General features: G+C 35.3%; 1 long non-coding RNA gene across 2 annotated transcripts; it reads right to left on the bottom strand.

Moving 5' to 3' along the window:
- Positions 1-723: 723 nt before the first annotated feature.
- LOC126703503 (uncharacterized) lies at positions 724-3,260 on the bottom strand. 2 transcript variants are annotated; one of them, XR_007648108.1, is made up of 4 exons: positions 2,271-3,260; positions 2,010-2,080; positions 1,137-1,264; positions 724-1,055 (listed from the first exon to the last, which is right to left on the bottom strand). It is a non-coding gene; the product is annotated as an uncharacterized LOC126703503 (long non-coding RNA). The 2 variants fall into 2 exon arrangements; XR_007648107.1 differs by having other exon boundaries at positions 2,010-3,253.
- Between the last annotated feature and the right edge of the window lie 13,945 nt (positions 3,261-17,205).

Raw genomic sequence — 17,205 nt, 5'->3', positions numbered from 1 at the left:
ACTATCAATAGCTCATGGGGATTTTCTGCTTCATAACATGAAAAAATTAGGGTTTTTTCTTTGTCATGTAGTAGAGCTGGGTGATTGAAATATGGAGTCAGTTGAATTTGTTGGAGGACTAACTTGGTTTCTGTTAACTTGTTGAAGCATTTGCAACTAATTAAGAAAAAGGAAAAAATTAAATTAATAGACTGAATAATTTATATAGAGGGAAATAAAGAAGTAGATACAAATTGAAAAAATAGTTTTTTATACCTTAACTTAATGTTTCATAGGAGTGTTGCCGAATCTTTGCCTACTTTCGAAAAGATTTCAACCAATATGTCAGTAGGAAGATTTTTTAAAGGACTCATTTTTTTTTCTTTTTTTTTGAAATAGTGTTATAACAGTTCATTTACTATTTATAATAAAATGATTTTTTAAGGTTCATAGTATCATATTAAATAACAATACATAATAATAATGTGTTTACGAATTTTGAAATGATTATACATGAATTTGATGGTGAAATGGTTAAATTCATATAGAATTTCGTATTGGAATTGGTTCTTAATGAATTTAATTGTTTCTATCCGTTAATATTAACACTTTACAGTTAATGTTAGTGGTTAATTAGGTCCATTGAAATCTTGTTTTAGTCCCCTAACAATTCACAGTATTAGAAAGTGGGCAACCATTCGGATCCCAAGAATGTAAGACAAACTAGTTTAATGAATCAACCAAAATGAAAATAAATGTAAAACATTGAATCTTAATTGAACCTCATGTTGATTTGTTCAATAACTTAAGGTTTGTTCAAAATTTGAGATCATGAAAGGCAGTACAAAAATATTTACAGTAAGACACTTTTATTTGGGGAACTACATGCAAGTAATACAAGTACAACTAACTCACAACAACATTTTATTATTTGCTAACTCACAATGACATTTGTCAATTCCATCTACTATAATCTTCCCACTGCCAGTTCTGCCAACAATACCTATTTTGTGCCCTCCCTCAAATGTGCAATTGATCCCCCGAAGAACAAGTGGTGCATCAGGCCTATATCTGATCTGTTTTAACATTGGTATTCTTAGAATCTCAACATAAGAACCTTCTTTAATTTTAACATTAAATCAAAAAAATATATTTACCTGCAAATCATGTATCTCAACTTTACCCACAGATGGCCAATTTGTTGTAGGCCGGTTCCCTTCTAACAGGAACATTCTTTAGGAGGTTTGGTGTAATGCCCTTGTAAAAACCTTGAACACCCGCTAACCTTCAAGCCCCAACAGAATAGATTAGCCTTATAGATGAGGAAATGTATCAGGTTTATAGTGAAAGTAAGAACGTCTAAAAACCTTGTCTAAGTTTGTTACTCATTGGGGTGAGCCAAAATCTCTCACCTTGACAACTTGAGATCAATAGCTCTTTATTCTCTTATAGCATTTGTGAGAAAATGCATAGATTTAGTATTTTGCTTATAGAAAAATCAGCTCATCTGATCTTCATTGGAGCAACAAATGCTCAGTGGAGGGTTTCTCTTTGGCATTGTCGAGTTTTCTTGTAAAGGATATGGACTACTAAAATTCATGTTAACAGTCCTAAAAAGGGGGGAGAAGAGGGGAGGGGGGGGGGGGGGCATGGTGGTTTCAAGGAAGGAAAAATATCACCCATCTATATGGTGACTGGAATTCCTTAATTCTGTTAGTCTTTCTTTTTGATTGGTTTGTATTCTTTTTAGTGCAGTGAGTTTACTATCGTAAATTCATTGTACTTTTATTATCAATAAAGTTTTTTATTACCTATCAAAAAAAAATATAGTGATTGGAATTCCAACAACATGGATCCACTATAGACCAAAGCAAAGAACAGTAATTTATTCACCAAGATTATATAACCTCAATCGCCAAGCTATTAAGCATGACCAATCAAGTACAATTTTCAAAAGAGCAATGTATTTGCACTCTAGTTAGAGATTTCCTTCTTTGGCTATGAAAATTAAATCTGAACTATATACTTACCGTGCAGTTTCCTTCACAACATGCTAGCTATCCATGTATCTTGGAATTCCATCACTACTAGGTCTTTGCTGCTGAGGGAAACAGATATGACCAAATTCCATCCATTAATAAAAAATACAAATGAAACTAAAGGCTATGCAATATTTCAAGGGGAAACTTTAATAGTTATGATGAATGGATCAATCATCTTCCTTCAATATGTTTGATAATTACACAACATATACAGAGACAAAAAGGAATTAAAGGGTCACATTGTCAAACCTGCAATTGAGCTCTTACAACCTGGAAAATCAAGTCACCTAACCATATAAGAAGCAATGATCAACTAACAAATGAAATCAACAATTCATGGTCTAACACCATGCAAGACAAATGCCTACTTGGAATGGATATGTCAGAAGAACTGCAGCAATTTTTGAGGATGCACCCAGAACAGCATAATCCTTTGAATTCTGGGAAAAAAATTATGTAGACTGTAAGAATTAATATACCATCAAACATTCATATCAGAGATACAAACAAATGCCAGTTAATAATATCACAAAGCAATCAATTATACTTCTGGAACTATGCATAACTTACAGAGTTTTAAAAGAAGTGCAAAAGCCTACACTTAACTCCAATGTGTCTTTCTTAACTTAAAATACTCCTCATATACAATACTTAGAATGCCCCATGTTCCAAATGCTTTAGATAAATTATAGTGGACATTAAAACTTATTGTGCCTTATTTCTTTTAAGTGGAGTAATATTACAGATAAATAACAATGAAGTATGATATAAATTCCCAAGAGAACATACTTGTAATACTCCTATACACTTAGAGGGCACTAGCCATAGCACCAAAATCCTACCTTTTAATACTCCTATATACTTATTTTTCTTTTAAAAAAAAAAAAGGATGGAATCTCAGTTATGGACAGGAGATCCATTCAGACAGATGTGTGACATGGGCAAGAAGATATATCCAAGTTATCCTGCATCTCACCCTGATAGATTTTGTTAGATTATATCCACCCACATCAAGGCCAAATGACCATTGGTATAGCAAATACTAGCATACACAAACTAAAATCCACTATACAATTAGGAATGGCAACAGGTCGGGTTCAGGCCAGGTTTTTCCATACCCGAACCCGACCCGCGGGTCTGTCCCAGAAACCCGGTCCCGGCCCGTTTATTAAACGGATTTTTTTCTTCACTCCAAACCCAGCCCATCGGGCACCCACGGGCCCCGCCAGCCATGCCCCAATTTGGGCCTAAACCGTGGCCCAATCCCCCAAAAAAAAAAATTTTCCTAAAGCCTATACTGTGGCCCAATAATTAAAAAAAAAAAAGTTTGGCCAGAATGAAATTGTTGAAAATTTGTTGAAAAATAATAAAAGATATGAGGATTGACAGAGAAAATCAAAGAATGAAATTGAAAAATTGAAAAATAAAAAGACCCATCAGAAAATCATGGATGAACAATGACCAAAGATTTAAGATTTTCCCTTTCAAAATCACAAAAACAAACACAAACACAAAAATTTTAGATTTATGATTTTCCCTTTCAAAATCACAAACATAAACACAAATCCTAACACAAACACAAACAACTCACATAATAGAGACAAAATGAACCTAGGAAAAAAAAAAAAAAAAGACGAAATGAACCCAAAAAAAAAAAAAGAGAGAGAAAACGAGGTGGTTCGGTGGAAAAACATGGAGAAAGCAAGGCGGCTGGAGGTGCAAGTGATGGCCAGCGGTGAAGGGCTTCAGGTTAATCAAGCTGGCGATGACAAATGTTTAGGCCGGCGGTGACAGATCGGAGGTTGGGGGTAAGTGAGAGGGAGTGACCGAGTGAAGAGTGGGAGAGGAGAAAGAGAGTAGGGAGCAGCTGAGTGAACTGATTGTGTGAAATGGGTATGGGATTAGGGTTTTTTTTTTAACTTATATATATAGGGATATTTTAGTATTTTTCACTTATATATATAAACGGGTCGGGTCCGAGTCTAGGTTCGGGCCGGATTTTTGCAAAAACCCGAACTCAACCTGAACCCGCTTCGATTTTTTTAAAAAAACCCATACCCGACACACCCTATCCGGTCCACTAATAGAACCACAGATTCAACATACAGATTTCTGTTAGTGACATCTTTCCATTAAACTAGGACTTGAATTTTCAAGAACATGACAGGACAGGAAATTTCAAGATTTGCTAAAAGGGAGTAAGTGACCCATTTGTCAATGCAAAAGTGTGTATTGATACTTCTAGTATGTGCACATTTATACAATTATGCGGACCCAAATTCCAAAGAGCGTTGATTGTAGTGACTTACCAAGAGTTTATCATCACTTTCAGAATCCTTTTTTCTGTATTTAGACTTGAAGTCAATAATACCCTTACGAAGTTCCTCATACGCAGTAAACTGAATAGCACCATGAGAAACCTGCTAAAGCAGCACAAACACCTCTAAGTGGGAAAAATCTAAAGCAATAAAAAGCATAAAGATTCCCTTCTATTAATTCAGGGGCCTCACTAGGTATATGCATGTATTGATTTAGCCTTTCGACAGAAATGATGTAATTTGCTAAAGTGCACTGATTTTGAATTGAGAAGACAAGTGAAGTGTTTAATGAAAGACCATAAGAAAGTGTCATTCCAATAAATCCTGCAATAAAAGGAGAAATTGTCATAAAGAATCTAATACGCATATTTTACAGCTCAATATAACTCCACAAGCGTGTTTAAAAAACCATCTCCAGTAAATTGAAGCATCTATACAAGAACTGTAAATCGTTAAAGATAGAAAAAATAACTCTTCAATGTAAAACTCACCAGAGCTAAAAATTCCTGGAGGAAGCAAAACCATGCAGAGTGCTAAAGAGGCAAGAACAACTGCACTAAGTGTTTCTAATCTTTGGATCAATCACTCATTTGCTGCAAAACTATGGAATAAATGACTAGCATTTCTGTCAATTAGTTCAAGATTCTTTGCAAAGAATCGGTCTTCCTCCTCAAAAGCTCTAATAGTCATGGCTCCTGCTAGAGACTCGGATAAATGATTTGCTACAAAGGACTTGGTTGTGCCATTGATCCGCATAAACTCTTTTGCTGATGAAATCTATCCCCTCTCTCATCCGTCTTTATATAGACCCATTTTTTTACCCAAAAAAAAAAAAAAATTAGTAACATATAGTGACCACTGAAAGTATTATCCTTAGTGTTCATAAACATATGAAGCCAAGAACAGCTTTGAACAAGCTTATTTTGTTAACCAATTAAGATTGAGCTTGGTTCAGTAAATTAATAAATGATCCCTAATTAACATCATAAAAAGTGAAACTTGAGCTACTCACAAGCTGCTTAGTTCATTTTATAGCCTAGTTTCATGGAAATATGGCCATAATTTGAGAATTGAGACCATAGCTCCAGCCTTGCATTCTTTTTTAAATCGAAGAAGATTATTGGTTTAATTGCATATTTCTAAGCTAGTGATATGATCCTTTTTCTGCCTGAAAGGTGAAATTAAAATATTCGTTATTTCCCCTTTTCCTTAGGTGTGTAAAGATTTAATCGGCATAGAAAAGGAAGATGGAAACTCACGTTGTAAGAATTCATTGATGTTTGAACCCTTTGTGCAGCCTTAAAGCAAGTAGGCCTCCATCATCATGACCAACAAGAATTACCAAAGTAAACCCCATCTCTGAGTAGAAAGAAAGAAGCAAGTCTACCTGAAACATCAGATAAAATATTTAGACCAAAATCTAAATTTGTTCCAGACAGAAAGGGTGAAAATTGATAGGCCAAAAACGAATTGACCCCTTGTAATAAATTAACCAATTAATTTAGCCAAGTGAATTAATTAAGTTAATTAACATGCAAATGCGTGATAGCACAAACAAATCACCAATAAACTAATTATGTAGCGGAAAATAAATAACACGGTGATTTATTTATGAATAGGGAAAACCTAACAGCAAAAACCTCACTGGATGATTTTCAAGTCACCACTCCCAAAACTCCACTATTATCACAACAAGGAGTTACAAGTAAAGGAATCTCAGTACTTTATACCAACCTACAGCTGAACTCTTACCCCAATACCCAATTGGATTTGTTCTGTAGTGACAATTTCTCCTTTTGATGCACGGCTCCCAAGTACATGACCAACCAGTTTGATGCACGGATCCTAGTACGTGGCTTACTCCTTTGTACGAATCCATGCACGTGACTAACACCATAGCAACCCCTTGATTGTTGTAGTTGATTTGCAGCAGCTTTACATAGAAACACCAATAAGATCTTCAATGTTGGTGCAAGAGACTTTGCTTGGTTACAAAAACCAAAGGCGTACAAAAAACGCAGCAAGAACTCTCTCTTCTGTAATAGGAGGTTAGGGTTTCAAAAAGAAAACCTTATGAAGCTCTCCAAAGTTAGGTTTTTCTTTTTCCACCTCCTTTAAATAAGAGCTTAATGGGCTCTCCTATTCCAAATAGGTTTACACAAATCTTGGGCTTTCCTAGTTCAATAAGGATTATACAAACCCACAAACCTTGGGTTGTCCTAGTCCTATAAGGATTATACAAAACCCATAAACAAATAGCCTTTTAGAATAAAAACATTGCTGGCTATAATCTAAATCTCGTAAGCTCGATAGATCGAGACATCTGTCGAGCTTTAATGAATCTCGACAAATCGAGCTTCTGTCGAGGAGGCATCGAGACCTGTAGATTGCACTTTTCTTGAGCAATTCTTGAGTAATCTTCATGTTTTCAATTTAACCACTTGTAATGATCATCTTGAACCTATTTAGATTTACCCAAAAACAAGTAAAGTGCATTTTGTCAAAGGATATGCCAATTACATAAAAATATGTTCCTAACAATCTCCCCATTTGGCAATCCGTGACAAAACCACAAGAGTACATTGAATGTCCTAGAATACATTCTACTCAAGATTACAGAATAAATAAGCCTAGTCTAAAAGATCTAAACCTTGGAAGTTGCTGCAAGAAGAAGGTTCAGAATCTTGACTTGGCTTTAACTTGTCTTTCCTGAAAGGCACTAAATAAAACACATCAAGGTACCATGTGGAAAATAATGACAAGTTAAATAAACAAGAAACATGTGTATAAAGAGAGAAAAGAAACAACACATGTGAGATAAAGAGTGAAACACATGCATCATAATCAAATAAAGAAACAACACATGATGTATGTAAATGGTTACAAAACCAAAAGATACACAACACAAAAAAAATATATCAATATCTATGTGTATCAAACTAACTCTCCCCCTAAGTTAGTTACATCAAAAACTTTCTTCCCTTTTAACATGAAGTTCTCCCCCTAAGTCTAATACTCCCCTTAAGGAAAGACATTCAATTCTCAAATTTCTCCCCCTTTTTGACACGATTGTCAAAGGGCATAAAAAACTAAAAGACTTGACTTGAGACAGATAGAAAACTAAAAAAGAGGGAACGAGGAGAACAAGGAACCATAGACCTACAAGAAAAAGAAAAACAAGATGCTATGGACACAAAGGAAAAAGAATGAAAAAGAAAAAGAAAAAGAAATGCGTGCAAGAGGATCTCGATCGATTAAGGAGGTGTCGAGAAGCTATCGAAGATCCAGAAACTTTCTCGATCGATCCACATAGCTGTCGAGAAGGTGTTGAGATTGTGATAAAAAACATCTTAAGAACTCGATAGACAGCCAGGTGTCGAGGAGATATCGAGGAGGTGTCGAGATAGCTTAAAAATCATTTTTCAAGAAGGGAAAAACACAGATATGAATGCAATCAAGCATGCAATTCAACCAAAGATCCAGTCAACATTTTAAGCTCTCAAGATCATCTCTCAACAAAAATATTAAGCACAATGATCCCAAAAACACACACACACACACTAGACAAGTCTAACCAATTTTATATTTCAAAAATAGATGAAGACAGTTTAGTGAGCATATATTAACACATGTAAAATCTTGTGATGGCCAAATCACATTGTACCTGCACATGTATCAAGAGTAGTAAAGAATATTGCGTGTTGTGTGTGAAAAACATCGCAATATTGCATAAGTGTATACATGTTATAACGATTTGAGATATGAGAAAATCAATTTAACTCACACACAATCATAACTGTTTGATGGGGACTATTACCTTCGAAGTACATCTTATAACTCCCACATCTCCTGGAATACACGCTTGCAATCATATATAAAGCATTTTTGATCTTTTTGCTTTTCATTTTCTTTGCATATTTTTATTTAAGCAAATCATGCATGGACATATAAGAGAGAGAAAAGAAATACCCAATGTTGGTAAGCATTTGACATTCCAATTTTGCTATGTCGAAGCACACAAATGTCATTGACACTGCACTTTTGTTATGCCGAAGATTACAAGTGTCATATTATGATTGGTGGGTAACAGTGGTGAGATGGTTATTTATGCCTTTCTCTTAGGATTTTCTAGTCATTCCCGTAAAAAAGAGTGATACGAGTGTTAAGTACAAGATATTACTTAATCTTACTCATCACAAACACGAACCACAAAGTTCACTTGCTTAGTTGTACATAGAGATGCTCATCTAAGTTACAAGAGATACAAAGTTTAGAAAACTTTGTTTCAATGGCCATCCAAGGTACACAAGTACCAATGTACACATAACACACACTGTTTTTGTATTTTTCTGATTTTTCAATTTTTTTTTAATTTTTATATTAAAAACAAAATAATCAAAACTGAAAACTGAAAACAAACAAAAACATGTTAAACAATGCAAAGTATAAAAACTAGATGCAAATGCATGAAAGCATGATTCCAAAAACAAATAAGAAATCAAGAAAGAAAGTCCAACTTTAGATAGAAAGAATTAAAGCAGAGGACAAACAAATTGACAATTAAGTCTTAGGATCCTTTATCACCCACATAGCATGAGTCTTTGGCCGTGAGGATGAAAAGGCACGTGTCCTAGTATGACTACTAAAGGACATAGAGGAATTAGAATTCCCTTGAAATTGAGTCAAAAAGTTCAAAACTTTTAATAATTCACCAAGAATAGGTATAGAGCCTTTAGATAAAGGATGAGACCTATTTGACACTTGCTTATGAGGAAACAACTTGAAACAATTAGGACGAGTGTGACCAGAACCACCACAATGGTGACAAACATGAGTAGTTTTAGAGCTACTCGACTTCCTAGAAGGAGGTCTAACCTTAGAGGTTGACAGAGACCTCAATTTAGGACAATTTGGCCTAATATGACCAATAATATGACAATGATGACAAATGGGGACAAATTCAGAATTTTTATTCAACCTAGGAGGAGTTTTAGACATAGGTTTAGAAACTTCAGCGTTAACATCAGATTGTTTACCTTTGTCTATCCTAGCAATATTAGCCTTCAACTCTTCATTATTCCTTTTAAATTGAGGAATATAAAAATCTTTTTCTTTTGAGTTAGGCTCAACAACAAGCTTGGCACTAGTTAATTTTTTAATTTCAGTTTTAAATTCAACTAGTTGCTCTTCCAAACTCTTAATTTTGTCCACCTGAGATGAAATTTGATTTTTAAAATTCTCATTCAAATTATTGGCTTCATCCAATTTTGAAATCAAATCATCTTTTTCAAGTTTGATCTTTTTAAATTTAGCTTTTAATTTTGTAGAACATTCAAGAGATTTCATACAAAAATTATAAAGCTTGCAATAGGCATCTTGAATATCATCATCATCATTCAACATAAGATCATGCAAATCAAAACAATCAAGAATTTCCATGACAACAAGGGTCAATGGATCACACAACAAAGATTAACCCTAATCAAAGTGTGTCTGCTCTGATACCACTTGCTAGGCCAAAAACGAATTGACCCCTTATAATAAATTAACCAATTAATTTAGCCAAATGAATTAATTAAGTTAATTAACATGCAAACGCGTGGTAGCACAAACAAATCACCAATAAACTAATTATGCAGTGGGAAATAAATAACACGGTGATTTGTTTACGAATGGGGAAAACCTAACGGCAAAAGTCTCACCGAGTTATTTTCAGGTCACCACTCCCGAAATTCCACTATTATCACAACAAGCGGTTACAAGTAAAGGAATCCCAGTACCTTATACCAACCTATAGTTGAACCCTTACCCCAATACCCAATTGGACTTGTTCTGTAGTGACAATTTCTCCTTTTGATGCACAGCTCCCAAGTATGTGACTAACCAGTTTGATGCGTGGATCCCAGTACGCAACTTACTCCTTTGCACAAATCCATGTACGTGACTAACACCATAGCAACCCCTTGATTGTTGTAGTTGGTTTGCAGCAGCTTCACATAGAAACACCAATAAGTTCTTCAATGTTGGTGTAAGAGACTTTGCTTGGTTACAAAACCCAAAGGCGTACAAGAAACGCAGCAAGAACTCTCTCTTTTGTAATAGGAGGTTAGGGTTTCAAAAAGAAAACCGTATGAAGCTCTCTAGGGTTAGATTTTTTTTTCCACTTCCTTTAAATAGGAGTTGAATGGGCTCTCCTATTCCAAATAGGTTTACACAAACCTTGGGCTTTCCTAGTCCAATAAGGATTATACAAACCCACAAACCTTGGGTTTTCCTAGTCCTATAAGGATTATACAAAACCCATAAACAAATAGCATTTTAGAATAAAAACGTTGCTAGCTATAATCTAAATCCCGTAAGCTCGATATATCGAGACATCTGTCGAGCTTTAATGAATCTCGACAGATCGAGCTTCTGTCGAGGAGGCATCGAGACTTGCAGATTGCACTTTTCTTGAGCAGTTCTTGAGTAATCTTCATGTCTTCAATTTAACCACTTGTAATGATCATCTTAAATCTATTTAGATTTACCCAAAAATAAGTAAAGTGTGTTTTGTCAAAGGATATGCCAATTACATAAAAATATGTCCCTAACAAAGATAATGAATACATAAAATGAGTGGGAGGAAGTCTCTCTAACTTCAACATCTGATATATGAAGAATCTGCAAAGAAAAGCCATAAATTAATAACAATACCACTAAATATATTTCCTGATTTTTTCACTTATAACTAAAAAAAGAAAGCGTTAGACTGTAGAAACCATTATGACCTTGAGGAAGCCTCTTGTGGCTAATGCACCTACCAATGATGGCATTGGGACGATCAAAGAGTTGAAGCATCCCAGTCGTGCATCCTATTTGCTTCTGCAAGTCTTGATTGTCATCTGCTAAAGAATACAAGAGTTTTGTAGCCATCTCCACCTCCTCTCCTCAATATTAACATAGTTAAAATACACCTACTTATTAGACCTCCAACGTTCTTTCTCCAAATGAGAGAATTGCATCAAATTTAGTCTCCTTCATGTAATTTGAACCTCAAACTCTTCAAACATGTTGCAACCACTACTTGCAGTTCACAATTTATCAGATATCTAACAAAATCTCTAGTGACCCAATTTAGAATCAGGGGTTTTGGACACCTCAATGACCCAAATTTGACAAGATCTAAACCTTATTTTCCTTCTTCTTGCCTCCTTCACAATGTGCAGAAAACAAAGGAGAATTTAACTTGTTTTCAACCCTTCGTGACCATAAGAGAACAATGCACTTTCCTCATTCATGAAATTCCAATGGCAGTATTCCAAAAAGAGAAATTACCAAAAGTATCAAATTACTTCTTCTTGCTTATCAACAATGCCACATAAAATCTCTCTTAGAACCCACTTTACTCTAGCTAACAACATATCAAAAAACAAGAAAGTTTGGCTTCAAATGAATACCTACCACACATTTGTCCTTTTGCAATTAAAAGTCCAAGCCTAGAAAAACTTCTTAATACATCAGTAAATACAATACACCTTCTGGGTTTTCTCCAAAATCTCAATTTGTTGACAACAAACACTTTGAAAGCCAGTATTCTCCCTAAGCAATGATCCACAAATAGATGCATAGCCACCAAGATTCTCCCCAATTAGAAAATTTTGCATGCTTATTCCAGTCACCTATAGACAGGAAATATAAGCACACACTAACTTCAGGCTCAATGGCCTTTTCGTTTCCACCATATATGAGCTCTAAAAAAAAGATACAACTTTAAAAGAAAAGTGAAACGGAAATATCTAGTCACCTATAGACAAGAAGTATAAGCACACACTAAGGCATTTAATGATCTTTTCGTTTTTGCCCATATACCCTCATAGGTCTAATCTTACCTGTTTCATTAGACACAATAGCATAATTAAATTAACATATTCAATCAAATGCACAGTATAAGTAGCTCAAGAAGATGGGAAGTGTAGACAAAGTACATACCATCACCGATCCGCAATCGAGAGCATGCGCAGGAAGGCGTCACGATCTCTGCAAACCCACCACCGGCTTAATGTCCTCAGCCGATATCTGCTCAATTTGTACAGCCTCTTTATGGGGGGTTGGAGATGAAGTTCCCATGGTGGGCTCCACATGCACTAGAGGTGGGGTGGGCATGCTTGGTGTGGGGACAAATATGCATCCACCGTCATGGGCAGATTCACTGAAAACTGGGGGCGACATACGGGGAGGGTCCTCATAGTCCGTGCTAGCACCACGAGACGTAGTCTGGGCTGGAACAATGTCCTCATGACCAGCGGTGTGGGATGGCCCAACACCAGCATCAAACGTGCATCGCAGTGTCCTGCCGCTATCGTCAGACAGTACCCAATCAGTGCCAAGCCATGACTCTTCTACACTCGAGTCATCCCCTTCCTTGTAGAATGGATCCGTTTCAATCATACGGCTGCGACCAGCTCAACCACCTCCACGACATCCACCCCCTCGAGACCCACCATTTTGCCCGTCACAGCCCGAGGCCTGTGTACCAATGTTGGATGCCTCTACGAGCGCATCTGCCAATTTAAGTCAGCCCATCTCCTCCATAAGCTCTAGTGTTAGCTTAAGGTCATTGTGCATGTCAGAACCTTCGTCACACCTCTGTATAGACCTAAGCATCGTTCGAACTTGCAAAACACGAGTGTCATAAAAGCAGGATCGCAGGTATGATGCAAAACATGGATAAATCTATTCCAAAATCAAAAGAAAAAAATTAGTAAATATAGCTAATGAAATCCTTATATTACTTATAATTATTAAACATCTTTAAAAAGATAGCATATAAAAATAGGGTTGGCCCCCCTTGTGCAAAAATTTATAGTCCCACCCCAGCACTCATAAATTTTCAGTTTCCTGTTATGTTTATGGCTATGCAATCTAAACATTGAGATAATACTTCCGAAAAACACGTATGGTTGGTTGTACATAAGTTGAATCTTAGCATAAGTGAAAATATTTGAATTTCATTTGTGTATCTAGGCTTCACCAGAGTTACAACTCCATTAATATCATATTGCAATCAGGACACATATTTTGAAGTTATTATTTCCTAAGGTACACCAAGAATCCAATGAATTGAAAATATTAAATGCAATCTTAAAGTTTCAATTAAGGGAAGTATCATAAATTACAACATATATCATACTTGAATCTAGTAGTCCAGCACATCTCCTTGCGCATACTTGCAAGATTTCAAATGACCTTTAAAGCTATTGGAAATTGCATTCTACCAACAGTTTAGTAAGGGACTTCCCAGTCCTAGAGGTAATATCTATCATAAAATATGTAATTAGCTTTCAGTCCTGAAGGTAAGGCTATTTAGTGTGACTGTGAACTATCATGAAATGTCTAATTATCACTACTAAAAAGAGTTGCACCATCCATTTGAAATTACAAGCCAACCAAAAACAAAAAATAAAAATAAAAGAATAAAACCCAACCCACCCTTTTTAAAATTTGAATGTAGTTATATGAACAAAGGTGTGGTCTTTCTTGTCATTGCCAATTAACCATTCCTCACGCAAACAAATTGGATCAAGACAAATTTCCTTGTTTATGAAGAACTTAAATCATAGTATTTTTTTACTTTAAAATATAATGAAAGATAAACTCATAGAGATGTAATGACAATAATTATTGTGGAGTTTTGCATGCATGATAAACCTACTGAAAATATTTAATCGAACAATGGTTTCAACAAAGGGGAAGGAATTGTTGCCTCACCATGAGTTCCCAGTATGCAAACTCTGGTGTTATGTACCGCCTTGTGTTGCGATTGTACCACGTCATGTACTCAACAAGGTACATATCATCACTGTCCAAGAAAGGGGCAGCACGAACTTCATGCCCTCGATTGGCCCATTGCTGAATATGGACAACATGTCTTGCCGCCCAGTCCTTCTCCCATTTACCCTGGAGGGATATCCTGTGAAGGGCAATCGACGTATCCACGGCAAGTGGAACTGGTTGCTTCATCCCAAACTGACAGAAGACCCGCTCGAGATGATGCCCTTCCACTATCCAAAAGTATATCAATGACACCTCAACCCTCCAAATATGCTGTCCAGCAGTGCAATACACAAGTAGGGAGCCAAGCGTATGCATGTACGGTTCCCATACAATCTGCATAAGTGGATTATGTTTGTGATAGTAAGACATCATACTAATTTAAGATTATGTTTGTGATATGTAATATGGAAAGCATGGAATTTCTTGCTTCTATTCATACACAAAATCTTCAGGGATTATTGGGCAGAAAGTAAAATAACAGCAATATTGTGTTCAAAATATTAACAAAATGAAGTCAACAAGCAATTAAAACAATGACTAGCATTGATCTGCAAAAAATAGTAAAAGATCTAGGTTGACCGAGATCCACATTCCATTTTCAGCCCCATGTTCATATGCATAACATTCAAAGCTAAGTGACACCATCAGATACTAGGGTTTTCAATCTGAACCAGACTTAGAGGAGGGTACTGGAGCATCCTTATGGCTGTAAGATAAATCCAAGTTGATGATTTCGCAAAAGCTTTTTATCGTAATAGAAAATTTGTACTAGATTAATTGCATTAGTCATTAACAATGTTTCAATGAATGAGAACAAAATGACTATTAATCATTCTAAGAGTAAACTAACTGTACTTAATTTTCTCTTGAAGCTATCAAGTATATGGAGGGAAGACATATATAAGGTCTACTGAAGACATTGCATTTCAAGTAGCACTTTTTAGTTATAATTCTCATCAAATACTGTTATCATATTTCTATCTAAATATATTTTCTTTTAAATTTTAGTGTTGGAAATTACATAAGCCTTTTAGTTATCTTAAACTAATCATGTCAATGTCTAAAATTACATTCCTTATCTTAGTACCATGGTGGAACAAATTTTGTGGAACAAGCTCTGCATGTATCATAACAGCTTATTATGATCAAGCTCCTCTTGATGAATATGGTGAGTAGCATAAGTTCCTATGCTTCTAAAATTAGATGAATAAAGTAGTAATTAATAATCCACAACTTTTAATAATTTTAGGACTATTAAGGTAGCCTAAGTGGGGACATCTTAAGAAGTTGCATGCTGCAATTAAATTGTGCTCTACAACTTTGCTGCAAGGAGCACGAACTAGCTTTTCATTTAGGTCAACAACAAGAGGTATCCAATTGTATTTTCATATATGAAAACTTCCTTCATAGTTGTGCATAATGGAGTTCCCAATCAGACCCAGAAAGTTAGAATAGAACAGCTTTCAATGAAGCCTCTTTTAAAGCATTATTCTGGCTTAATTTATCTCAACTCTCAGTGGAAAGCTCCAAATTATCCTATCCCTGTTGTCACTAAGCAATGGCCCTTTAGGATTCTACAATAGGCAAACATTGCTGTATAGCATTTTACTGCAATAATCCTTAGTAGGAAGAAAGAGAAATTTGATGCACTTTTCATAAAAGAAGCATTCTTTAAATAGGTTTACCAGGCCACCACCTATATATACATATGTGCAAAAATGATTAACAGCCAACTTTTATACTAGCAGACTTATAAATTGATTGAATCACAATTTTCATTTACACTGGCTGGCTAGATAGCTAGGTAGTGGGACTGCTATGTTTGTTGTTTGATATCAAGGATTCAAGATGAATGAATTTGAAAGCACTTGTCATAGGTAGCACATGTTTGTTTACATTGCCCATACACGAAAAATCAAGCAATAATATTGCAGCCTTGTGATCTCACATGGGTATGTGGGAAACTGGATCTAGTTATTTTGCTCACTTGGAAGACTAATTTTGAAGTTGTACTACCACTAGATATGTAAGCATACCATGACTCAGTCAGCCCATTTCCCTGCTTGTTAGGTCTATTCTTAACATTTTAGGAGTTAATTCTACTTAATTTCCTGCTTGGTGAATCGTTTTCAAATTTTAGGCTCATTTCCTTGTTTGCTGGGTCTATTTTACAAATTTTAGGAATTAGTTCTAGATCCATTTATATGAGTATGACTCTATCACTCTCCAAACTATACCCAGATCTAGTATTAGCTATAAGCAATAGTCAATCAAAATGTACCAAACTCATTAAACCACAACGATGGAGTGAATACTGTTTCCTAGAGTAAATGCATTCATTTTTTTCTTGAAGTTACTTAAGCAGTTTGATGTTCCAGTGAATATCATTTCTTGTTTAACCAAAGGGTGAAAAATTACAGAGGATTCTCCTAAAAAAAATTACATTATCAAAAGATTATAATCGCAAAGTGAGAAAATCAATAAAATCTACAACATAATGCCCATGTCATTTTCACCAAAAGGTACAAGACCAATAACAAAGAGCTCCACACCATTGAATGTTCAGTTATTCCTCTCCCCCTCCATATGGTCAATTTTAAACAAAGAGGAGCTGTATGGCAAGCAAAAGTATTTCTATGCTTGCTATATCAGCTTCTCTAGCCATACACTTGCACATATAAGTTGAGGGTACTAGGGAATGAATTTTTTTTTTTAGTAAAGTTACTTAAAATTTTCTAGATTGGACTGATATGCAAAACAAAAGTAGTGTCAATTCCAAGAAATGTGGTACTGCCACAAAAAATAATGAAACTTATAAAAACCTAGATATACCAAAACAATGAGTAGTAAAACTTTTAAGGGATATGAAAGAACTTAATTTGTTTGTTGTTGTACTAAACGCTACTATTTCATCACTCTTACTGGTTTTTAACTAGACTTACAGTAACTGACTTTCTGTTTCATGTGAATGTGTATTGTATTTCATAGATTTATGGATATAGGAAGTCATTATGGGCAAAACATCTTGGATTTACTGAAGACTGCTTCAA

The sequence above is a fragment of the Quercus robur genome, chromosome 10, assembly GCF_932294415.1.
Source record: "Quercus robur chromosome 10, dhQueRobu3.1, whole genome shotgun sequence".
Lineage (NCBI taxonomy): Eukaryota > Viridiplantae > Streptophyta > Magnoliopsida > Fagales > Fagaceae > Quercus > Quercus robur.
Note: the sequence above shows the minus strand (reverse complement) of the source record. Positions and strands in the feature narration are given on the sequence as shown.